Source organism: Macaca thibetana, chromosome 3 (assembly GCF_024542745.1).
Source record: "Macaca thibetana thibetana isolate TM-01 chromosome 3, ASM2454274v1, whole genome shotgun sequence".
Taxonomy (NCBI): Eukaryota; Metazoa; Chordata; class Mammalia; order Primates; family Cercopithecidae; genus Macaca; species Macaca thibetana.
The window spans coordinates 28,040,425-28,065,537 of NC_065580.1; the positions used below are offsets into that span (position 1 = coordinate 28,040,425).

Below are 25,113 nucleotides of genomic sequence, written 5' to 3' on the forward strand. Positions count from 1 at the left end.
TCAAAGATATCAGAATAGTTATTTACTGTTCAGGTATCAGATTCATTTAAAAATGACATTTAACTTGATTGTATCATTATTTTCTTTTCCATTAAACCGTAACTATTTTTAAAGCCATGAAATAACTTAAAAAACAGAACTAATTTAATCTTACCCTCTCCTTTGGAAAGAAAATATTCCTTTTTTAAAGTGAAAGCAAGTTTGGAAAAAAAAAAAAAAAAAGGAATAAGGAATGGCTGCTCCATAGACAGAGCAGTGGCCTGGTCTGCTTGCCTGAGTATACTTGCAGTTATTTCTAGACTATATGCTAAACAAGGGGTGGATTATTCATGAGTTTTCCAGGAAAGGGGTGGAGATTTCCTGGAACTGAGGGTTCCTCCCCTTTTTAGACCATATAAGGTGACTTCCGGACATCGCAGTGGGATTTGTAAACTGTCATGGCATTGGCAGGAGCGCCTTTTAGCATGCTAATGTATTATAATTAGTGTATAATGAGCAGTGAGGACAACCAGAGGTCTCTTACGTTGCCATCTTGGTTTTGGTGAGTTTTGGCCGGCTTCTTTACGGCATCCTGTGTTATCAGCAGGGTCTTTGTGACCTGTATCCTGTGTCAACCTCCTATCTCATCCTGTGACTAAGAAAATATTCTTCTAATTTGACAAATCAATTTGGATCTCATTGTGCTAAAAAAGTTTTTTTAAAAAATATTATCCAATACAGTGCCATCTAGTGACAAATCATTTACTTGCTGGTTATTGAAAATAGTTCACTACACGTTTTACGTCTTGGTAAGTCAGGAACTTCACTTCTAATTGTGCAAATTCTTAAGACATATTTTAAGCGACTATTTCTAAATAAATCAAATATTTGTAAATAGAGAGCTGGAAAATATTTTTTAACCCTCAGGCTTTATTATACATATGTATCACAATGTGTCTGTTTACTTAATGCCACGTGGACCCAGGAATAAAATCAAAATCTGTTTTGTCTAATAAGGTGGTAATAGGATTATTTTAGAAATGTGACGTGAAGGAATGAGCATGGCTTTAAAATCAAACAGACATGAGTTTGTCTATTTGGACTTATTTTTCTTATGACTTAGCAGGTAATTACTACCTGCCTGGAAGTGCACCAAGCACTATATATGTACTGCCTCAGTACGTAGTCACAAAACTCCATAGGTATTTTACAAATGAGGAAAGCGGCCGGGTGCAGTGGCTCACGCCTGTAATCTCAGCACTTTGGGAGGCCGAGGCGGGTGAATCTTGAGGTCAGGAGATCGAGACTATCCTGGCTAACATGGTGAAACCTCGTCTCTACTAAAAATACCAAAAAAAAAAAAAAAAAAAAAAAATAGCCAGGCGTGTTGGTGGGTGCCAGTAGTCCGAGGTACTCAGGAGGCTGAGGCAGGAGAATGGCGTGAACCCGGGAGGCGGAGCTTGTAGTGAGCCGAGGTGGTGGCACTGCACACCAGCCTGGGCAACAGAGCAAGGCTGTCTCAAAAAAAAAAACCAAACAAGCAAATGAGGAAACCAAGGCAGGGCAAGGAAGTGTTGTGGTGCTTACTTCATTGTAAATTTTTTTAAAAAATTGTATTGAGATGGAGTCTCGCTCTGTCACCCAGGCTAGAGTGCAATGGTGCGATCTCAGCTCACTGCAGCCTTCGCCTCCCAGGTTCAAGCTGTTCTCATGCCTCAGCCTCCTAAGCAGCTGGGACCACAGGTGCCCGCTACTGCGCCCAGCTGATTTTTGTATTTTTAGTATAGACGGGATTTCATTCACCATGTTGGCCAGGCTAGTCTTGAACTCCTGACCTCAAGTGATTCACCCACCTTGTCCTCCCAAAGTGCTAAGATACCTCATTGTATTTTTATTGTGTGTGTTTATCTGTTTTATGTAATAAAAGAGTGCCCCTTAACAGAGAGGGTCTTACTCAAGAATATTGCGTTTTTTCCTGCCCCTATTGTAGACTGGTATGTCTACAGTTCAGCTGCTGAATATTTGATTTTTTTTTTTTTTGTCCATGAAATGAAAACACAATACCCTTGACAAGAACAATAGTACATTACATTGTTTTGATAAAATATCATTGTTTTCTCTATATTTTCTTCAAGAGTGAAAAATATATGTAATTTTTTATGAAGGGTATTATACAGTGGCACAAGCACTAAACTAAGCAACTCTGGGTTCTAGTCTCTACCTGGCCACTTGTAAACTAGTGTTAATTTAACTCTAAAGTTTTACATGCCCACAACCTGCATATTCCAAGAGCTTGTTACATACAAGGCTTGTTACAAAGACCAGCAATCTCCCCGCACTCACTCCTGCCCCATCCCCTGCTCTCTGAGCTCAACTCTTAGAGCGGATTGTTCTGCTTGTTTACCTCCAGCTCTCTAAACAGGCATTGCTCTGTCCTCTTCTTAATTTTTCAGTCTTAGGCGTTACCTTTGACCTCTCATGATAAAGGAGAGTTTATCTTACGCACCCCCACCCCATGTGCACAGCCCTTCTCTCATTATAATTACATTTTGAATAATTCAGCATTTACATTGTTAGGACTTTGAAAACATTATTCCCAGACGAGTTATATAATCTATGGTTACCTTTTCTTTCCAGCACAACTTTTTGTTTTCCCTGGTGTTAATAATTCTTTTCTTCTTTTTTTTTTTTTTTTCGGAGGAGGGCATTGTTTGCTTACATTTTATGTGCTTTTCCCGTGTTCGTCCCTAAACTGTTCCCCCCATGTAAACTACTTGTGTCAGAAGTGTTAGGATGCCACGAAACAGCATTGTCAGCCTACAGGCAGCCTTCCTCTTTGGCCACGTTGTCTTTTCTCGGGTTAGCTAGAACTCTCTGCTGCCTCCCAGAGGGATGGTGAGACTTAGGGTCTGGATGAACGTGAAGCCCTATTTGTGTGCGACTAAGACTGCTTGTCAGCAAGAACAGTCAAGAATGAGTCTTCTGACAGGCAGAAGCACTAGTTAGTTTTTACCGTGACCAGTCATGAAGAAGCAGAGTAGGTAAGTAAAGGTGCCAGGGGTGAAATGAAGACCAAATGGTATATAAGATATGTGCAAGCAATAGTTAGAACAGAAAGAATCCTTTTTCTTTCTTTTTTTTAAAAAATACCTTTTTTTAAAATAATGGAGATGGGTGGGTGGCGCGGGGTGGCGGGAGTGGTGGGGTCTTGCTATGTTCCCCAAGCTGGTCTTGAACACCTAGCCACAAGTGATCCTCTCACCTCAGCCTCCCAAAGTGCTGGGATTATAGGCATGAGCCACTGCACCTAGCTGAGAAGGAATCTGTGAATTGCTTCTCATTGATTGTCACAGGAAATGATGTTGGAGACATAAATGATCTAATGACTCTTAGCTTTGTAGATATTTTGTTTACCTCAATCATAGATTTGGTCTGGTTGTGAATCATGTCTAAGATGTTACTTCTGGGGGCATCATTATTACATGCATGGGCGAAAAACTAGAGGGCAGAAGGAGTCTATGCTGTTTTCATTAATAGAAGAATTTGCTACGGAACTGTTTTAAGTATTAAATACACAAAAGCTGCCATTCTAGATAGCTAGCACTAGGAGGCCACAGAGACCATGATTCTGGTGGATTCAGATTGAGTTCTGCATCTTTCCTATTGGAATTGGAAAAGAAACCAAGGGTACGTAGTCTAGTTGAAATGCTGTAAACACTTCTTAAAGTTCAGGATCAGATAAACTAGATTAAAAATGCCAGCCTGTTTTTCACAATGCAGTAACAAATGAATCTAAAATATGCAACACCGCTTTCTTTTATGCTTGTGACATTCTTGGTAAATAACACAAGCAGAGTATGTATACTGATGTATAACCACCACTTTTTTCCATTGCACTTCTGATTTTTAGTTCTTAAGTCCCCAGTCCCGGCCCTGATTACTTTATGCCCAGATGACTTTCATAGCCTTCTAATTGATGACGCTTTATAGCTTGTAGTTCTCCACTTCATTCTATGTATTGAAAGCAAGAGTTTTCATCAGAAATGGTTTGGTCACACATGCCCTATGATAAGCAACCTTTGGTAGTCTCCTGTCAAATAGTATTTCAAGTCCAAGCCTCTCTATTCATTCATTCACTCATTCATTCTAGACATATATATCAGGTGCCTTTACCTGGGCTAAACCTTGGCTCTCAAGACAAACACTTGGGTTCTGCCCCCAAGAGCTTCATATTTGCATGTGCATTTTCTCAGTATTCTCCAGTCTCTCTTATGGCTAAGTAAACATACCTTGTCTCCCCTAAATTTTTACCTTTGTGCCTTTAAGCATAAAGCAACATCTGTCATTTTATAATTCTCCTCCTTCAGAACTGCCTCTGGTTATTAAAAACCTGATCTACCCCTGTTACTCTAGGATCTTTCAGCTTTGTGTTATTTAATTTACACCATATTAATTTCGTTTATTTTTACTTTTTTTCTTAAAATTCTAACTATGCGTGTGCTGCTGCTTAAGTACAAGGTGGCCTTTTATTTCTTTATGTTTCCCGTTAGTGCCAAATAGTGCACGTTCCTTCTAAACAAATGAAATGTTACTTTAATGACTGCAGCACATCCCATGGGTCGCTTTCCCTGTAACCTTCCAGTGCCCTCTTCTTTTCCAGCAGAACCTCCACTTTGCTCAAGAATCCACTCTTCTGTGTGTACCCATATGTTCTGGGGAAGCGAGTCTCAGGCCCCAGTCACAGCCCACAGCTGTCAGGAAGGTTCTCTTCTTGCCAGTTGATAGGGTTGAGCGTGAACATGTGACCCAGTTCTGTCCCTGGAGACATAAAGAGAAGCCGGGTGGAGGCTTCCAGAAAGGTTTGCCATCCTGGTGAAAAAGAGTTGGATGAGAAGTTCTGCCCACTGTGGGCCGAGCTCCAGCTGTCTTGCAGCCATGAAGGGAGCTAGCCCAAGCATCATCGCCACACGGAGGGGGGCAGAAAGACAGCTGGGGCGGGGGCCTTGCTGCATTGCTGAGCCATCCTTTGTTGGGATTTCTTGTTATGTGACGATAGTGAGGCTTTGTCGGCTTGGGATTTTCTCTTATTTTCAGACAAAGGCATCTGGCTAACTCTTCACCATCAGCTCTCAGTTTAGATTTCCCTGATCTCTGACAGCATCTCCTGCCATGCCTTTACCACACCATGTAGTAATAGATTATTTGCTTCTCAGCACCACAATTGACTGTAAACTGTGTATGAGAGCAGTAACTTCACCTTGATCACTGTTATGAGATGTGCCTAGGAACTAGCATAGCACCTGGGGACTGATAAGTTTTGAACACCTATATTTATTCCTGGTATCCTGAAAGCAGATGTAAAGTTTCTGGGGCAGGGACAAATTATGATGATTATAGCAATAACCTAGTGCAAGAGACTTGAGTTTATAACCCCTGGAAGATTTCCACAGTCCTGGTTTCATCGTCCTTCTGAAATGTAAACACATAGCTCAGGGGAGGTAAGTCCCTCACTATCTGTTCAGTCAGCTTTTATGTTTTAAGGTTGTCCTTTAACACAAGTCCTGGTAAAATTTTCCTAGCTTTAAATGTGCAGAAGTATAAAGATACTCACTTCCTCACACTGACATAGTAGGTGCTCAATAAACTGTTTAAAAAATTTTTAGCAAATTTGAAGAATAAATCTAATTTCAATCTAATTTAGTGATGTCAACTGGGTCAGGGATTGTGGGATTTTGTGGGGGGATGGGGGAAAGCGTATGAGAATCATCTGGGGGACGTTTTAAATCAACAGTATACTTCTCACCTGCCAATTCCGACGTCTCCTATTACTGTCATATTCCTCAGGGTTTTTAAGTTTGTTTTTGTGGCCAAAAGGATGAGAACCTGGATATAGCCCACACTATGTTTGAGCCTTTCTTATGAAAGTTAGGAATGGAACCATTTGTCTTGACACCTTGACACCCAAGTCTGCTATCTCAATGCTTACGTTCATTGCACCAGAGTCTTCTGTTTTGTGTTTCCTTGTATGGATTTGGTAGAATTTATTAAAGGATGTTTCATTTTTTAATTAATAGCTTGCCTTTTTCTCACAGAGGGTTTGAGGCAACTTTACAGCACAAATACATAAAATGAAATAGCATATAAACAGAAAATCAGAACTGAGAAAAAAGGTTGCAAATGTGTTGATTTTAATTCAGATTTGCTTCATGTCTTTATTTGTCATGCAAAATGACAAATAGCATCAATTATGTTAATAGTTTTTAACATTTTTATTTAAGCCACATCCCTGTGTTGTAATCTGTGAGACCTCTTCTGAAAAGAGTGACCACAGATACACATACACACACTCAATTTTGCTGTAATTGTTGTCCCTGGCTCATCCCTCCTTCAGTGGGGGTACATGGAAACTTCTTGTTAGAGAAGGTGAAACATACTCATTTCTTAGGAGAGAAAAAATATTCTTCGTATTAAGTTCTAAAAAATTTATTTCTTTAATAAAATATACATACAGAAAAATAGACTAAGCTATCAAATACCGTCAGTTTTGTAATATTTGCTTTAGATTTTAAAAAATAATACAGACGAAATAGAGACCTCTTATTTAGCTCTTTTTCATTCTATTCTGCTCTTTTCCTCTACAATAGAAACCACTATCCTGAGTTTAGTGTTTAACATTTCCAAACATATTTTATGCTTTTACTACCTTTGTTTACATCTGCATCTATCTATCTATCTATCTATCTATCTATCTATCTATCTATCTATCTATTTTTTTTTTTTTTTTTTTTTTTTTTTGAGGTAGGGTGTTACTCTGTCACCCAGGCTGAAGTGCAGTGGCGTGATCTCGGCTCACTGCAGTCACCACCTCCCAGGTGCAAGCGATTCTCCTGCCTCAGCCTCCCGAGTAGTTGGGATTACAGGCATGTGCCACCACACCCAGCTAATTTTTGTATTTTTAGTGGAGACGGGGTTTCTCCATGTTGGCCAGACTGGTCTCAAACTCCTGATCTCAAGAGATCCTCCCGCATCAGCCTCCTAAGTGCTGGGATTACAGGCGTGAGCCACAGCACGTGGCCTGCATCATTATGTATGTAAGACATTATTTTATATGATTTGAAACTGTATAAACCATGTTTCATTATAGGCCTCTGCAGCTAGTCTTTTCACCTAACATTTGTTTTTTAAAAAAATTGTGGTGGAAAAAAAAAAAACCACATAACATGAGAGTTACCCTCTTAACAAATTACTGTGTACGGTACAGTATTAACTAAGCATAATGTGGTACAGAAGATCTCTGGAACTTTTCATTTTGCATGACAGAGACTGTTCCCATTGAATAGCAACTGCCCATTTTTCCCTCCTTCCAGTCTGACAACAGATTCTACTTTCTGTTTCTGTAAGTTTGATTACTTTAGACACTTCATCTATGTGGTTTCATGCGGTATTTGTCCTTCTTCACTTAGCATAATGTCCATCACTTAGCAACAAGATTCATCCATGTTGTAACTTATGACGAGATTTCTGTTTTAAGGCTAATATTCCACTGTCTATATACACCATATTTGCTTTGTTTTTTCATTTAACATGGATGGTTAGGTTGTTACTACCTTTTGGTTATTGTGATGAATGCTGCAGTGAACAGGGGAGTGGTGCAAGCATTTCTACACAATTCTGATTTCAGGTTTTTTGGATAAATATCCAGAAGTGGGATTTCTGGTTTATATTATAGTTCTATTTGTAATATTTTGGGGAATCTCCATTGTTTTCCGTAGAAGCTGCACCATTTTACAGTCCCACCAACAATGCGCAAGGGTTCCAGTTGCTTCAGATCCTCACCAACACTTGTTATTTTCTGGGGTTTTTGTTTTTGTTTTATATAATGCCCATCCTAACATGTATGAGGTAACATCTTACTGTGGTTTTCATTGGCATTTGGTGATTGGTGATGTTGAACATCTTTTCATGTACCTGTTGGTCATTTGTATGTCTTTTTTGGAGAAATACCTATTCGAGTCTTTGGTCTGTTTTTTTCAGTGGGTTATTTGGTTTTTTTTTTCCCACTGTGTTGTAGCAATTCCTTATATATTTTGGATATTAGCCCCTTATCAGATACATGGTTTGCAGATATTTTCTCCCCCTTCCATAGGATGCCTTTTTACTCTGTTGATTCTTTACTTATCTTTAATACTTGTAGCTGTCCTTATTTCTTTCATAAATATATATGTAATACTCATATATACAATATTTCATTATGAGACTGTATTGTATGCATATTCTCCTGATTCACATTTGAATTGTTTCCAGTTTTTTGCAATTACCTGTATTCTGATATGTACTTCCTTTTGTTCCTGTGCCAGTTTCTCTAGTGTACATTTTCAGGAGTGGAATTACTTGGCTGTAGGTATGCACATCTTCATCTTTATTAGATATTACCAAATTGCGCTCCAGAGTGGTTGACTGAGTTTAACTTTGTTTCATTAGTGTATGGTACTTTGCCAGTCTGATGTGAAATGCTGTTTCATCATAGTGTTAAACTGTGTCATACTGAACTTGAACATCTTATGTTTATTTTCACCCAGATTTCCTTTGTTAACTATTCACAATTTTTTGCCTCGTGTTTTTCAATACAGTTGTTTGTGTTTATTTGCTGACTTTTAGGACTTAATGTATCCTGAAGATTAATAATTTTTTGTTATGTATTTTATTAATATCTTGTAGTCTGTGCGTTGGTTTTTCATTTTGTTTGAAGAATCTTTAGAATTAAAAAAATTTCAACATAGTAACACATTTATCAGTCTTTTACTTTATAATTTCTACTTTTGTGTGTGATTTTAAAAATCATTACCTGAAGAGCATTTTTTTCTAAAAATTGTCAAAGTTTTATTTTTACGTTTAAGTCTATAGCTTGAAAATGTGTCTCTATGATGTGAGATAATGATTTTATTTTCTTACAATTAACCTATGTCTCAGGATAACTGTTGTTCAATAGTCTGTCCTTTCCCTAGTGATTTGCAGTGCCACTGCCATCATATATCAAATTTCTGAACATACATGTGTCTTTTTCTGGGTGCTCTATTGTTTTTCATTTATCTTTACTGTTTTACTTATCATGGTTTCATATAACTTAGTTTTAGAGAGCAGGCTGTCTGTTTTCTTCAAATTTGTCAAGATTGTTCTTGGCCCTTTTTTCTTGTGAATTTTAGGATCAGCTTACCATGGTCCATGAAAGACCCTGTAGGGATTTTGATTGTAATCATATTGTATTTCAGTTCAGTTTAGGGATATTTATTAAGCCTTCCATCCACAAATATAGTGTATTTCTCAACTTACTTGGTTTTATAATGTTCTCTGTAAAGCTCTTGGAGATTTTTTTGTTAGACTAATTATTAGAAAGTATATAGCTTTAGTTGCTGCTTTAAATGGTAGGTACCTTTTCTTATTAAAATTACAATATGAGGTTTTGGCTTATAGGAATTATATTAATTTTGTATATTGATCTTTAACAACATTGAACTTATTTTTTATTAGTTTTAATGGTTTTCCTTCATAATTCTCTATATAGATAATGATTACTTGGAGATGAAGACAATTTTGTTACTTCACTTAAATGTTTATATTTCCTTTCTGTCTTTTTTATTAACATTGACTAAGTCCTCTGTTATGTTCTTAAGTAAAAGTGATGATTGTAGTCATCCTTGCGTTTCCTAGCTTTTGAAGGAAATACTCCCATTATTTAACCGTTAAGTGTGATTTTGTTGTAGGGTTTTGTTTTTGTTTTTAAGTTAAGCAAGTTCTTTTCCTGATATGTGGGATTCTTTTTTTTTTTTTTTAAATCATGAAGGCTGCTAAAGAATTAACACAACCATTTTTTCATTTTTTAAGGACAAATCTGACCTTAGATTAACTCTCTACTCAGTTCTCCTGAACCCCTGGTAAAAGGAGAATGTTCACCATGTTACCAGGCAACATTGTTGTGGTGAAAGTGACCTCTGTTTGGTAAACGTATCTGGACTGGGAGGAACTGTTAAGTGAACTCTAAATTCCTGATTAGAAGCTGTAGCTTCCTCAGAAGTACTGACTTTTCAGAAGTGGGTATGTCCTTTGTGGGAACCCTGGACGCTGTGACTAGCACCGTTGTATGATATTTGGTTTCTGCTTGGGGCACAAGGTTTCTAAGCCAGCATGTCTGTGCACCACCTTTGTGATTTTATTTTATTTTATTTTATTTTGAGACAGAGTCTCTCTCTTGTTGCCCAGGCTGGAGTACAATGGTGCAGTCTTGGCTCACTGCAACCCCCACCTCTGGGTTCAAGCGATTCTCTTCCCTCAGCCTCCCGAGTAGCTGGGACTACAGATGTTCGCCACCATACCCAGCTATTTTTGTATTTTTAGTAGGGACGGGGTTGCACCATGTTGGCCAGGCTGATCTCAAACTCCTGACCTCAAGTGATCCACTCACCTTGGCCTCCCAAAGTGCTGAGATTCAGGCGTGAGCCACTGTGCCTGGCCCACCTTTGTGATTTTTATTTCCCTGCCTCTGAGCTGTCACCTGGATGCCAGAGAGAATAGCTCCTGGATGCCATGTGGGCTCCTGTGGGGACTCGTTCCACGAAAGGAAGCACCTGAAACTGCCCTGTTGGCGTGCTGTGTTTTCTTCTGTGCTTCCCGAGTAGTTGGCTGTGGGGTGTGGCCTTGGTCATTGGGTAGCTCAGAATGTGTAATTAAAAGTTCCACGTGGGCACTGCAGTGCATCCAAACAAAATACAGAAATAAAAGTGTTTCCTGGGGCTGATCTAACTTTATAACTCTCACTTAACATCCTCAATTTCTAATATTTATCTATTGGAATGCTCATGTTTTCATTGACTATAAAGATTTCAGATTGAACTTACAAGTATATACACTATACTATCTTTTTTAATGTGTTAGATTCTGTATATGTTTGCCAACTCCAAAATGGTTCTGCTGCTAAAAAAAAGTTTGATAACTAATATTTTAGACCTGTACTCTCCAGTGGGTAGATACGTGTTGCTGTAATATGGCTATTAAGATGAAATATAATTACAATTCAGTTTTTTAGTCATACCAGCCATAATTCAACTGCTCACTCATCATATGTGGCTAATGGCTACTATATTTGACGTTGTAGATACGGAGCATCTTCATCATTACAGAAAGTTCTGTTGAACAGACTTTCTAGGCTTTATTTTTAAAATGTATCCACATTATCAGAGCGCGTTATGTTTTTACTATATATGCTCTATGCAATAAGAATCAGCATATCTTTCAGGGACAGTATTGAAGACCCCAGTGTATTATGTACAGAATGATCCAGTAGAGAAATATTTCTTAGATTTGAGTACCAGGATAAGTTAAGTTTCTCCTGAAATTTACCCTCTGATCATGTCTGGTTTGTAACTGATCATTTTTCCCTTTCTGCTTTGTCTACTAGAGAGTGTAGGGCCAACTTTATGGCTCACTTTAAGTAACCATTTGGCTGCATATTTGTATGCTTTGTATAATTTTTGAAGGCTCTAGTTTTATCTTGCTAGTCTGCTTATTTTCTTGTCTGGATTTTTGTATTAATATAACTTTATAATTTTTGCATTTTAAGGGGGGGTGTAAATACAGTATAATGAGTGAATACCTTTAAGATTTTGATTGATAGTTATTATTAGGAGCCATTTATTACTGAACCTCAGAGGTGAGAAAGGGTGAGGGAGCTAAAAGCAGTCAGTCCTTAGCTGATCATTATAATGTACACATATGTAATCTGGACTGCTCACCAAATGAAATGACTTAGAATGTACACCTGTCATACAACCAGTTTAGCCTGCTTTTCTAAAATATTTTTCATTTTCAAAATAATGTTTAAAGAAGACTTACTGAAGTTGATTGTAAAAAATTTCAAACTTTTAAGTGTTGCTAGGGAAATGTAACCAAAAACATATCTGATTATTTTACTCAAACTAGTAAATAGGGTTTAAACAAAGAGGGCAGAGGCTGGGTGCGGTGGCTCATGTCTGTAATCCCAGCACTTTGGGAGGCCGAGGCGGGCGGATCACCTGAGGTCAGGGGTTCGAGACCAGCCTGACCAACATGGAGAAACCCTGTCTCCACTAAAAATACAAAAAATTAACCGAGCATGGTGTCACATGCCTGTAATCCCAGCTACTCGGTTGTGGTGAGCCAAGATCGCGCCATTGCACTCCAGCCTGGGCAACAAGAGTGAAATTCCGTCTCAGAAAAAAAAAAAAGAGGGTGGAGGACTCTTTTTAACTTTGCTTATGAAGAGAGTTTTTTTTTTTTTTTTTTTTTTTTTATGACAATCTGATTCTGGGTGTTCATGCCTTCTCATTGGAAAACCACCACTGTGCTTTTTTCTCTTTTTCCATTTTTTTTCTTTCATTGTTAGAGATGGATCTCTCTCTAACTGTAACTGTGGGAGGGTAGTGATGTAATCACAGCTCACAGTAACCTCTGGCTTTTGCCTCCCAGTTAGCTAGGACTATAGGCACACATTACCACACCTGGCAATTTTTTTTTTTTTTTTTTTTTTTTTGTAGAAACAGGGTCTCACTCTGTTGCCTAGGCTGATCTCGAACTCCTGGGCTCGAGCAGTCCTCCTGCCTCAGCCTCTCAAAGTGCTTGGGATTACAGGCACTGAGCTACTGTACCCAGCCTTTTTTCTATTTTATTCTTGTCTTGTATATTTTACATTTTATAGCTTTTCATGTTTCTGAAACCACTTACCACATTTAGGCCAAAAGGCAAAATAATAAAAAATAACCTCACCTAAAAAAAGTTTAAGGATTAAGTACTTCCATATACCAGTGATGAACAGATTTGAACAATATATTTGATTTTATGCTCTCTAGTTGCTAAAGTGAGGAAAAGAAACAGAATTATATTGTTTTCATGTGCTGACAGCCGGAAGCATGTAAACATCTGCAGAAACCAAACGTTTCCTGGAACTAAGCTTGAGCAGAAATCTATCACGTGGACCTTTGTTTAAAGAACCTTGTGAAAAACCACAGTTATGTAAAAGACCCAGGAGCGCAGTTCTTGTGGATTAGATTCTCTAGGAGGCAGAGAGTCTAAGGAGATCAAAGAAAACAACGACTTGGGAAGTACATGTGCTGAGCCCTGGAGCCAAACTAGCAGAAGGGAGTTTTGGAGGCACTGAATCCAGGGTCTGTGCTTTTTGGGGGCTGTAGTAAAAGAAAGGAGTATAGGCCTGGTACAGTGGCTCATACCTGTAGTCCCATTACTTTGGGAGGCTGAGGCTGGAGGATGGTTTGAGGCCAGAATTCAAGACCAGCCTGGGCAACAAAGTGAGACCCCTTCTAGACAAAAAAAAAAAAACAACAAAACCTGGGTATGTTGGTGTGTGCCTGTAGTCCTAGCTACTCAGGAGGCTGAGGCAGTAGGGTCATTTAAGTCCAGGAGTTGAAGGCTGCAGTGAGCTATGCGGGTACCACTGCACCACATTTGGGTGACAGAGCAAGACCCTGACTAAACAAAACAAAGGAGGCGGGGAGTTTAGAAAATACCACGATTGTTAAGAGGACCATCCGATTTCATTTTCTCTAAAATATTAGATATTGTCAGTGTGGTTTTTGTATAGGTGCTGATTCTGTTCTGTTCATCTTCAAGTAACAAATAAATGCCTGCAGTGGAGATATCTTATTTTGATGATTAATGGGACGCTTTTAAGCTTTGAAGAAAGCAAACAACATTTTCCGTGGATCTTTAAGAGCTGGGCTAATATTTTTGCCCACACAGAACTCTAATTCATTTCAGAGTCAAGGGCAACAATAGAATATTATTTCAGTGACCTTGCATTTGTTAATACAGGTTTTCATAATAGAAAGCAATTTAAATCTTCAGAACTAATGTAACGTGGAAGAAACAACTCTTTCCTGAAATATATGAGGGACAAGTGTAACAAACAATTCATCTTTACTCTGACAGTCTCAACTGAAAGACTTCAGTGTGGTCATAGTAGTGCATTTTCGACTCCCAGCAGACAAGTAAGGCAAGGAACCATCAGCTCCCAGGCTACTGTAGTCATCCATGGAGACGAGGGAGGCTCGCATGGCAGTGGTTGGAGCAGGAAGAAGTACTTAGAATTCAGATGTAGTTTTAAGATGGAGCCAGCAGGGTTTGCTCATGAACTGGGTAGAGGGTGTGAGGGAAAGAGAAAAGGCCAAGATGACTTGGAGGATGGAGTTATCCTTGCCTGAGATGAGCAACCCTGTAGGAGCTTCAGGCATGGGGCCCTAGGGGAGCATCAGGAATTTGGCGTGGCATGATATTAAGAGGGGAATGTCTATTAGACATCCAGGTGGAGATGTCAAGGAGAAGCCTGAAAAATGAGCCTTGAGTTCAGGGAAGAGGTTCACGCTCTTATTTAAGGTGATGAGACCTACTGAGATGACCAGGAGGGGAGGGAGTGTAGATAGGAAAGTTCGAGAACTGAGAGTCCCGGGTCCCTCTGGCATTGAGAGACTGGATGATGATAAGTGGTTTAAAGAATGGCCAGTGAAGGAGGAGGAGAGTCAGTAGGTTGTGGTGTCCTGGCAACCAAGCAAAGAAACTGTTTAAAGAAAGAGGAGAGTGATCAGCTCTGTCTGTGCCACTGGCAGGTCCAGTAAGAGGAAGACTGAACAGTGAACATTAGATTGAGTGAAAATGGTTTCTGCTGCTTTTTTGCCCAAGTCGTCTTGAATGAATTCAGTTAACCTGTCTCTGGGGATAACAATGGTACCTACCTCATCAGGTGGTGGTGATGAACTATTTGTTTATTTAAAAAAATTTTTGCTGAGACAGGATCTAGCTCTGTTGCCAAGTTGGAGGGCATTGGCATGATCACAGCTCACTGCAACCTTGACCTCTTGGACTCAAGCAGTTCTCCCATCTCAGCCTCCCAAGTAGCTAGGACCATAGGCATTGCCACCACCACACCCAGCTACTTTTTTTATTTTTTTGTAGAGAAGGAGTCTTGCTGTGTTGCCCTGGTTGGTATCAAACTCTTGGACTCAAGCAATCCTCCTGCCTTGACCTCTCAAAGTATTTGCATTACAGGCGTGAGCCACCATGTCCAGCCTATGAACTGTTTAAGTGGATGACCAGCCTAAGCAAGAAAGACCCCATTCCAAAAAATAAAATAAGCTGGATGTGGTGCCATGTGCCTGTGGCCTCGGCAACTCAGGAGGCTGAGGTGGGAGGATCACTTGTTCCAGGAGTTTGAGACTGCAGTGAGTTATGATTGCCCCACTGCACTCCAGCCTGGATGACAGAGTGAGACACTGTCTAAAAAGAAAGAAATAATGCTCGCTTTGGCAGCACATATGCTAAAATTGAAGTGATACAGGGAGGAGTGGTGTGGCCCCTGGACAAGGATGGCATGCATATTTGTGAAGCATTCCATCTTTTAAAAATTCAATTTAAAAAATTTTTAAAAAGAAAAAGTAAATGGATGAGATAATTCCTTTAAAGTACCTCTCCCTGTACCTGGCTTTTGGGTATTTCACAGTCACATTGCTGGCTTTAACATTAGCAGTTTTAGGGGAGCAGTGGGGACAAAGCCTGATGGGAATAGGAAGAAAGAATTGGAGACAGCAGATGGAGTCAGCTCTTTTGAGTATTCTTATAAAATTGGATTAGAGAAATGAGTTAATTCGTGAGACTGTGGGGTGAAGAGGAAAGGCCAGTAGGCAGGAAGGCCTCCCTCCCTCCCTCCTTTCCTCCTTTCCTAAAACCACAGACCTTCTGCAGTGATGGGAATCATCCTGTGTAGAGGGAAAAGCTGATAATGTAGTTGGATTTAGGATCATAGATAACAATGGACCGAAATAACTAGGTTGTCCTTGCCACCTGCCCCCACCTCTCAGTCTTTTATTCATTCACTTAACAAATACTTATTGTAAGTTCACAAGGTGCCAAGGACCGAGCTTAGGTGCTGGGAACAGTGGTGGTTAAGGGACTAACCAAACGGGCACGAGCTCTACACCCTCATGAAGTTGTCACAGTCTGGTGGAGATAGGCTTTCTAAAAACACACAAATACAGGTTTGGACGAGCGCTTTGCAGGAAGAGTACAGAGTGCTTTTGAGAGGAAGAGAGGGAGAGGAGCATGGTGTGACCTAGACGGGGAGGCATACAAAGGTCTCTCAGATGTGAAAGATGACCATGGCTGAAAAGAGCATCCCAGCAAAGGGAACAGACCTTGCAAAGGCGCTGGGGCAGGCGAGAGAGATGCTGGTGCTTTTGGAGATTTGAGAGAAGACCAGAGTGGCCTGAGAGGTGGGAAGGGAGCAGGTCATGCAGGGCTTTGGAAGCCTCCATATTATAGCTTATGGGATATCATGTCTAAGGGCAATGGGAAACATTGAAAACTGTTTTAGTTGGGGAGTGACATGGTGAGATTTGCATTGGAGAAAAACATACGACCTATAATGAAGTATGTCATGGTGAATGGATCGGAGGGGCAAAAGTGGAGGAAAACCCCACCAATTTAGGCAAAAAGATAATACCTGTGAAAATACTTAGTCTAAGATATGTATAATTTTGGTATAGAAACAGAAGTGAGGATATCCTCTCTTTAGCAGAATTTGCTTTGCACTTAACCAGGTTTCTTACTTCCGTAAGCAGAAATTAATCCCCAATGATAGAAAAGAGTTAATGAACACATTCTCCATTTTCTTGTTAAAAATAATGTCAGTCGAGAAGAATCAGCCGAAACTTTGAAAAAGATTGTGGCAACCTTGTGAAAAGTAAAAATAATGAGACCTTATTTTTTTCTAGAAAAAAATACCAGTGAATCAATATTAGGAGACAGAATCTGTTAAGAAAACTCATTATGGCCAGGTGCGGTGGCTCACATCTGTAATCCCAGCACTTTGGGAGGCTGAGGCTGGCAGATCGCTTGAGCTCAGGAATTTGAGACCAGCCTGGGCAACATGGTTGAAACCCCTGTCTCTACCAAAAATACAAAAAATTAGCCAGGTGTGGTGGTGTGCACCTGTGGTCCCAGCTACCCAAGGGGCTAAGGTGGGAGGATCACTTGAGCCTGGGAGGCAGAGGCTGCAGTGAACTGAGATCTCCTCACTGCACTCCAGCCTGTGTGACAGAGCCAGACCCTCTCTCAAAAATAATAAAGGCCAGGTGTGGTGGCTCACGCCTGTAATCCCAGCACTTTGGGAGGCCGAGGCGGGTGGATCACTTGAGGTCAGGAGTTTAAGACCAGCCTGGCCAACATGGCAAAACCCCATCTCTACTAAAAAGATAAAAATTAGCCTGGTGCGGTAGTGGGAGCCTGTAATCCCAGCTACTTGGGAGACTGAGGCAGGAGAATCACTTGAACCTGGAAGGCGGCGATTGCAGTGAGCAGAGACTATGCTGTTGCACTCCAGCCTGGGCGACAGTGCGAGACTCCGTCTCAAAAAGAAAAAAAAAGGAGCAAGTTCTACTACTGGGTGGATATTTTATTGCACCAATTTAGGCTTGTCCCCAGAGATTTCTTAAAACAGAAAGGCAGTTGTAATACCAAGTATTGCTGTATCAGGCCACCTGCTACTCCAAGGCCATGAATTAACTTGTTCTAAGCCCTCAAGGAAAGAAAAGAGGAAACAGAGGTTTATTCCCTATCAAGACAGTCCACTCGAGAAAGTTCTGTCTTGGTTGTAACTTCAGGTTTCTTTCTTACACAGGCATTTTATTAATGCTTTTACGAGTTAGAAGAGTTGGGATAATTTACCATGTGGAGTTTCTCTGCCTTGCTGATCTGAGCTCAGACCTGCTAATTTACCAGAGATGACTGATAACACCCTGTAACAGCTGAGTAAGTAGATTCTTCTGTTTGTTTTACTGCTTTTTAAAAAGGTTTAAAGTTTTAAAATACTATAAACTTTAATTGGGTTCTTTAAATTTTGTTGTTGAATAATGCAATTATTATGATGATTTTAATAAGTGAATATTTTGTAAATAATGGGATTCTGGAAGAAATTAATCCCCGATGATAGAAAAGAGTTAATGAACACATTCTCCATACATAACACTTTAGCATTCAAGAAACATAGGATTTAAATACATATATTAAAAATTTAGGCCAGGCGCAGTGGCTCATGCATGTAATCCCATCACTTTGGGAGGCTGAGGCGGGTGGATCACCTGAGGCCAGGAGTTTGAGACCAGCCTGGCCAACATGGTGAAATCCTATCTTGACTAAAAATGCAAAAATTAGCCAGTCGTGGTGGCGGGTGCCCATAATCCCAGCTACTCTAGAGGCTGAGGCAGGAGAATCGCTTGAACCCGGGAGGCAGAGGTTGCAGTGAGCTGAGACTGTGCCACTGCACTCCAGCCTGGGTGACAGAGAGGCTCTGTCTCAAAAAAAAAAAAAAAAAAAAAAAAAATTAAAAGCATTCTCCTTAGTGCTTTATTTCACTTTTACATTATAAAATATAAAAAAAATTGGTAAAACAACTGTTAATACATTTTAAAAATGCAACTGTATATAAAAATTATCTTTGAATGCAGGATGCATTTTGGTTAATTTGAAAAAATACTGGTTTAGTGGAAATATAATTTTAATAGTTGTTTCTATTTGAAAATAATGATTTTTCTGATACTAATGTAGATAAGATCACAGAATCTCTCTGGATTTAGCTTTGTTTCTCAAACAGACTAGGGAAGAATGGCTTTCATTCTTTCTAATCAAAACACCTGAATGAAGTTTAAAGTGTTTTAAGTGTTGAGTCAGTTACCTTGAAAACAAACGGTTTCTCAGAACAAGAGCTATTATTCCTCGTACTATATCCTTTGAAACTGTTTTGACAAAACGAGTAAACCGTGAAGTTGTACCAGGGCCTTGTTTGGTAATCTTAAAATAAAAACAAGATATTCCCCACTGCAGTGGGATTATTTAATTTTGGTCCAAATCTGTGTTGTCCAATATGGTAGCAACTGGCCGCATGCCACATGTAGCTATCAGACGTTTGAAATATGAGTAGTACTAATGGAAATGTGCTCTGCAGAAATTACTGTATTTCAAAAATATATATATATGAAAAGGTTAAAATATTAGGTTTTATATTGAAATGATAATATTTTGGATATATTGAATTAAAACTTATTAAAATTAGTATCACTTGTTTTCGTTTACTATTTTATGTGACTGCTAGAAAATTTAAAATTACTTGTAGCTTGCATTATATTTCTTTTGGATAGAATTGATCTATATCATCACATACAATCAACATTCTTAGTCATCCAGTACCTAGCATTCTGTAGCTCTTGAACTTTCTGGGCCCCATATGGATCAATTCATATACATTTGTATTGTTTTAAGAATGTGGTTCTTTGATTCATCAAATATTTATTGACTACCTACCATGTGTCAGACAGTATTGTAGGTATTGGTGATACAGTAGTGAACAAAATGAACTAAACTCTCTGCCTTCATGGAGGTAACATTCTAGCAGGAAGACACAGACTAAGAACAAATAAAAAAGTACAATATGTAGTATATAAGAAGGCAATGAGTGCTTTGGAGAAATGTAAGGCAGGCAAGGGTAAGGGCTAAAGAATTCACTGGTAAAGAAGGTGTTCAGGGAAGGCCTCAGTGAGAAGATGTGAAGAAGTTGATGGAAAGAGCCTGTGGGTGTTTGGGGGAAGAGTAGGCAGAGAGGATAGCAAATGCAAAGACCTTGAGGCAGAAGCATGCCTGGCTTGTTTGAAAGTAGAAGGAGGCTAGTAAATGGAGTGGAGTGAGTGAAGGGGCTGTAATCCCAGCACTTGGGGAGGCTGAGTCTGGGTGGATCACGAGGTCAGGAGATCGAGACCATTCTGGCCAACGTGGTGAAACCCCATATCTACTAAAATACAAAAAATTAGCCGGGCGTGGTGGTGGGTGCCTGTAGTCCCAGCTACTCAGGAGGCTGAGGCAGGGGAATCGCTTGAACCCGGGAGGCAGAGGTTGCTGTGAGCCGAGATAGTGTCACTGCACTCCAGCCTGGCGACAGGGTAAGACTCTGTCTCAAAAAAAAAGATGAGAGGATATGGATGGTCACATCATGTTGTCAGAGGCATTTAAACCAGAGCAACCCCATCTTGAGTAGGGGCTGGGTAAAATAAGGCTGAGACCTCCTGGGCTGCATTCCCAAACACTTAGGCATTCTAAGTCACAGGATGAGAGAGGACGTCAGCACAAGATACAAGTCATAAAGACCTTGCTAATAAAAAAGCTTGCAGTAAAGAAGCCGGCCAAAACCCAACAAAACTAAGATGGCGACGACAGTGGGTGACGAGAGTGACCTCCGGTCGTCCTCATTCATTGCTACACTCCCACCAGCACCATGGCAGTTTACAAATGCCAGGACAGCGACAGGTTGGTACCCCATAAAAAGGGGAGGCATAAATAATCCACCCCTTGTTTAGCATATAATCAAGAAATAACCATATAAATGGGCAACCAGCCACCCTCAGGGCTGCTCTGTCTATAGGGTAGCCACTCTTTTATTTCACTTTCCGAATGAGTTTACTTTCACTTTATAGACTTGCCTCAAATTCTTTCTTGCATGAGATACAAGAATCCTCCCTTGGGGTCTGGATTGGGATCCCTTTCCCCTAGCAGTGTGAGCGGTGGTTATTGTATGGGTTTTGGCTTCCAGTGAGATGAAAAAGAATTGGTGGGTTTTAAGGAGAGAAGCGACATGATCTTTCTATTGAAGCTAATGTGATTTGAATACTCTGGGCTGGGGGTGGGGGTGTTTGCAAGGGTAAAAGCAGAGAGACCCACTGAGGCTACTGCAGTGACCCAGCTGAGAGATGATGGTGCCTGAGACCATAAGTGAGGGATGTGATGAGAAATGATGGAATTCTAGTTATATGTTGTTGTGAAATTAAATATGGGATAAGAGACAAAAAAAGGGGTGTCAGGGAAGACTCCACAATTTTCAGCTTGAACAACTTAGTGGAGGTGCCTTTGCTGAGATGAGGCGGGTGTGGATTGTGGAGGGACCGATTGGAGGCAGCACTAGGAGCTCAGTTTTAAACACATTAAATTTGAGATTCTTCTTTAGACATCTAAGCAGAAAGGTCATGTAGGCAGAGTCTGGACTTCAGTGGGCGGTCAGGATTCAAAAGGCAAATTTGGAGTCATTAGCATTGAACTGTTGTTCAAAGTCATAAGAAGGATTGAGGCCACCAAGGGAGTGAGAAGAGTGGTCTGGGGCCTCTCCTGGTCCCATAGAGTCAGCAGGGCAGACTGAGGAACAGACAGGAAGGTGTAAGTCGTGATACTCTAGACACTGAGGGAAGCAGTAGTAACCCACCTTGTCAGATGCTGCAGATGGGTTAGGTAAGATGCCAGCCGAAAATTGATCAGAAGATTTAGCGGTGAGGAGGATGTTAGTGATCTTGGCGAGTGGTTTCGGTGAAATGGTAGAGACAAAAGCCAGGGTGGAGCAGATTCCAGGGAGAATTGGAGGAACTGGATTGAAGAGTAAGTTACAGACAGACTCTCTTTTGAGTAACTTGTGAAGTCCAGAAGAGTCAAGGAAAGTTTTGGTTTTGGTTTTTTAAGATGAGAGAAATTACATGTTTCTCCCAATGCATGTGTTAGAGAGATTTCATGGCTTACCAGATTTATGATATTTGAGACCACTGCCTGCTGTGTTAGGTGTGGAGGTGTAGTGCTTCCCTCCTAAGATGATTTCATAGAATTGTGTTGTGGAAGAGGCGGAGGGGTGGGAGGGGTCGGGGGAGAGAGAGAGAGAGAGAGAGAGAGAGAGAGAATGTAGAGGTTGGCACTGAGTATGTTAAAGGTGGCTTTTGCAATTGTTATGAAATTTGGCTGCTGCTTGCTCAGTGTCTACATTCACATTCCGGGAATTAAAAATTTTAAGGTAACAAATGTTAAGACTAGTTCTCCTCAACTGAAAATGTTGAAAAAGCTGATGTTTGGTGTGTAATTCCTTTTCCTTACTTTTGAGGAAGTTATTGAAACATTTGAAGACATTGAGGCAGAGACAATACCCAAGGTCACACAAAATGAAATATTGCCAGAATACCTGGATTTTAGATCTGATTTCCTAGCTCTGTGGAACACTTAATCCCTCTGTGTTCAGTTCCAGCAGGTATAAAACGAGGATAATATTTGCTCTACCTGCCATAGGAGGTTTTTATGAGGATCAGATGAACTGGTAGGTGAAGGGGCTTAGTCAACTATAAAGCATTGTATTATATAAATAGGAAGTAATGATGTTAAAACTAAATTATACTTGAGGATTTTGTGATAGCATGTGAAATAACTGGAGAAAGTATAACGTAACAAAATCTGGGCTGAGAATATTTGTAATACATAATCTTACTAATAGAACTGCAAGAATTTGCTTTTTGCCTACGTCAGACTTTGTTAATACACCACAGAATCGATCGTGTTTGGGTGATCTCAGAGTTCTGCGGTCAAGCCACAGCTGAGGTCCAAGCAATCAATCAGTTCATCTTCTAGGAGTCTCAAAGTTACTCAACTGGCTATTTTGGTACTTTAATGTAATGTTATCTTGCTGTTACTATGTGGAAGAGCCACTCTCTTAATAGAAAATATTCACGTTCTGATGATAAATTTTCTATCAGACTTTGAAAGCATTTCTGTATTTGATACTTGGAGTTGAATTATAGTCATGCTTCATTTTTGTATTATCATCATACTTTATGCTGTGAAAAATTGAGAAATTAAAAATGAGTAGCCAAGATCACTTCCCTTAATGGTGATGTGAAGAGGTGATTCTCTTTCTGAATAAAACAAGCGTAAAACTGGGCGAGATTGTCCAAAATGGTCGTTTCTGGGCCCTGGAAACCTACCAAAAAGGCAGATGATAAATTGAGAAGCGTTATTGATACACTGAATCTTTGGATATGAAGAATAGGGGTTGTGGCCTTCTCACATGGGGGGCTTCTTCTGTCTCCTTGCCCACTATCTCAGTATTGTCGAGCTGCTGTTTTATCAGACATGAGAGACTCAATTTGAAGTGTGGGTAAAGATTGCGGTTAAGAAATCACAGCGTTCAGCTGGGCACAGTGGCTCATGCCTGTAATCCCAGCACTTTGGGAGGCTGAGGTGGGTGGATCACAAGGTCAGGAGATCAAGACCATCCTGGCTAACACAGTGAAACCCCGTCTCTACTAAAAATATAAAAAATTAGCCGGGCATGGTGGCGGGCACCTGTAGTCCCAGCTACTCAGGAGCCTGAGGCAGGAGGATGGCGTGAACCCGGGAGGCAGAACTTGCAGTGAGCCGAGATCGTGCCGCTACACTCCAGCCTGGGCGACAGAGCGAGACTCCGTCTCAAAAAAAAAAAAAAAAAAGAGAAATCACAGCGTTGCTGGCTGAAAGTGGCATAATCAGTTAATAATGAAAAACCCACAGCTTTGCTACTTTGAGTTTGAAGTTTGCTAGTTTGAGGCCACCCATCCAGAAATTTAACAAGGAGATCCTAGAAATGAGAGACCTATACAGGGCTAACGTGGCTCTCCAGCCATCTGTAGCAGACAGCTAAACTTTGCATGCCCAGGGGATACTCAGTAGAGCCCAGCAAAAAGTGAAAGCCAGAAGAGACTTGAGATCTGGATACAACCTTGAACGCTGCCTTCCATGCACAGACTGTTGGATCCGCAGACGGTGGAAGCCTTACCGGTGCAAGGTGGCTGGGCTCAGTCTCTGCCCAAATCCACTGGCTGACCACTAAACTAAGCAGCCATTCACTCGTTAGGGAAATGCAAATTAAAGCCATAATAACAACCACCAGAATGGCTAAAATTAAGAAGATTGACAATCCAAGTGTTGACAAGGATATGCGGAAACCAGAATCCTCTCATATTGCTGGTGGGAATATAAAACAGTATGGCCATGATGGAAAACAGTCTGGCAGTTTCTTAAAAAGTTCAGCATACACTTAATGTGTAACTCAGCAATTCTGTTTCCAAGTATGCTAGTATGCTGTCAGGAAAAATGTCAGCATGTGTCCAGGCCAAGTTGGTATACAATGTTCACAGTGTCACCCAGCAAGCAAGCAATGGGCCTGCTGCCCAAGGCACATAGAGGCCAATACCATGGCGCTGGCTTTTGAGGAAAAAGAAGCTTTATCATGACTGGGCTGGCAAGGAGCCAGGAAGAAGCACCCAAATCTGCCTCTTGGAGCTGGTAGTTGGGTAGAGTTTTATAGCCATAGGGTGATAGGATGTGATACAATTGGATCTTCTAATGAAGTGGTGCTGGGGGTGTTTTCTGACTGACTTCTGCCATGAGGCTGTGCCAGAGCTCGATCTGATTGGATTCTGGATCCTGTCATGCCATAACCACTTTTTTTTTTTTTTTTTGAGATGGAGTCTCACTGTTGTCGCCCAGGCTGGAGTGCAGTGGCGTGATCTCGGCTCACTGCAACCTCTGCCTCCTCCCAAGTAGCTGGGATTACAGGTGCCTGCCACCATGCCCAGTATCTGTGTTTTTAGGAAAGATGGGGTTGTGCCATGTTGGCCAGGCTGGTCTGGAACTCATGACCTCAGGTGATCTGCCCGCCTCAGCCTCCCAAAGTTCTGGGATTACAGGCATGAGCCACCACACCTGGCCTCCACTTCTTAATTCAATCCCCTCTCCTTGGTTGGAACATTTAGGTTGTCCCTAGTTGCATGCTTGGTTCATCTGGACATGCTTAGGTTACATGATGTTCAACCTGGGGGCCCATGGCAACTGAAAAACAACTCACAACTTTGTTACAGAAGAGAGGAACCAAACTGGTCTGATGTGGTTAGAACAGCAGCTTTAGCTGTGATTGAAAATTGAAACGAATGTATGTGTCTGTCAGCAGATGAATGGATAAGCAAATTGTGGTATATCTGTAGAGTGGAATAATACTCAGTAATGAAAAGGAATGGACTGTTGGTAGGTACAGTGACATGTATGCATTGCAAAATAATAGTATGCTATGTGAAAGAAGCCAGACACCTTTCCCTACAAAATAGCATACTGATTCCATTTAGGTGAAATTCTAGAAAATGCAAGCTAATCTGTAGTGACAGTAGATCAGTGCCTGCAGATCAGAGGATGGCTTGGGAGAGGAGGGAGAAAGGGATT

The 25,113-nt window shown here is 40.6% G+C and overlaps 1 long non-coding RNA gene and 1 other non-coding gene across 51 annotated transcripts in view; both read left to right on the forward strand.

The window, feature by feature from the left end:
• LOC126949729 (uncharacterized) overlaps positions 1–25,113 on the forward strand; it is a 201,003-nt gene that overhangs the window by 36,797 nt on the left and 139,093 nt on the right. For all 50 annotated transcript variants that reach the window (XR_007723927.1, XR_007723926.1, XR_007723924.1 and 47 more), the window contains exon 3: positions 17,693–17,823. This is a non-coding gene — a long non-coding RNA (uncharacterized LOC126949729). The remainder of the gene's footprint in view (positions 1–17,692; positions 17,824–25,113) is intronic.
• LOC126951774 (U6 spliceosomal RNA) lies at positions 15,312–15,418 on the forward strand. The gene has a single exon (XR_007724638.1). It is a non-coding gene; the product is annotated as a U6 spliceosomal RNA (small nuclear RNA).